The sequence below is a fragment of the Tupaia chinensis genome, unplaced genomic scaffold, assembly GCF_000334495.1.
Source record: "Tupaia chinensis unplaced genomic scaffold, TupChi_1.0 Scaffold000706_1, whole genome shotgun sequence".
Classification (NCBI taxonomy): domain Eukaryota; kingdom Metazoa; phylum Chordata; class Mammalia; order Scandentia; family Tupaiidae; genus Tupaia; species Tupaia belangeri.
The window spans coordinates 6383520-6384596 of NW_006160229.1; positions in this window are offsets into that span (position 1 = coordinate 6383520).

Consider the following 1077-nt stretch of genomic DNA (forward strand, 5'->3'; position numbering starts at 1 on the left):
GAGAGAGGGACAAGGTAAGGGGGAGAGAGAAAGGGAGAAAGCAAGCCGCCAGGTCTTTGGACTCGAAAGACGCTGGGAGTCCAGCGCCTTTAATCACCACGCCACCTGCCAGCCCCAGCAGTGACTTTTTTTTGGAGAGAGATTTTTGCTATAGGGTGTGGGCACTCACAGGAGAGACAGAGAGAAAGCCAGAAATCACTCCCCAGGGGAAATGGCCACACTTCAATCCCTTCTCCTCTACTCTCCTGCTGGGATTCTGGGTATGCACATTCAGGTGCCTGGCATGAGTTTCAAGCCACCAAGTCCAGAACTCAAACTGCTGTCAGCCATGTGGGAATCCAGTTCCTTAACCACTATGTAACGTATTGGCCCCAGTGGTGAAATTTTTATAGCTCAGATTGGCAAGTCCCCCCACCCACTGTGTATGTTTTTAATCATAAAACCTTTATTCTCAGTCAGGGCTCAGGTAGGTTTATGCAGCCATAATATGTAAAAGCAAAACAAAATTATTTTCAAATTTTCTCTGCTTCATGTGCTATATTAAATCAATTTTCAGATTTATAGAAACCCATTGTGACTAGTGATAATTTTTTGTTTGTTTTTAGATTTTTGCCATAGGGCATGTGTGCTTAGAGGAGGAAAGGGGAGAGAGAGAAGGAAAATGAAAAATCAATCCCTAGGGAGTATGGCCAAGCTACAATCCATTCTCCTCCTGGGATTTTGGGCACACATGCACATACACCTAGTGTGAATTTCAAGCCACCATGTCTGGGACTCCAACTGTGGTGGGCTACGTGGGAATCCAGTGCCTTAACCAACACAGCACCTGCTGGTCCCAACTAGTGATAGTTTTACAAAAGATCAGCAGTTAAATGAGAATGACTTGTTCAAGTATGAATACATCGATTAAAAGATGCAAAATTTTTAAGACCAGCAGTTAGTGTAATGGCTATGTCACTGGACTCCCATGTTAGTTGACCGTGGTCCAAGTCCCAGACCCAGTGGCTTAAACTCACACCGGGCATGTGTGCGTGTGTGCCCAGGATCCTAAGAGGAGAATGGAGGAGAAGGGATTGC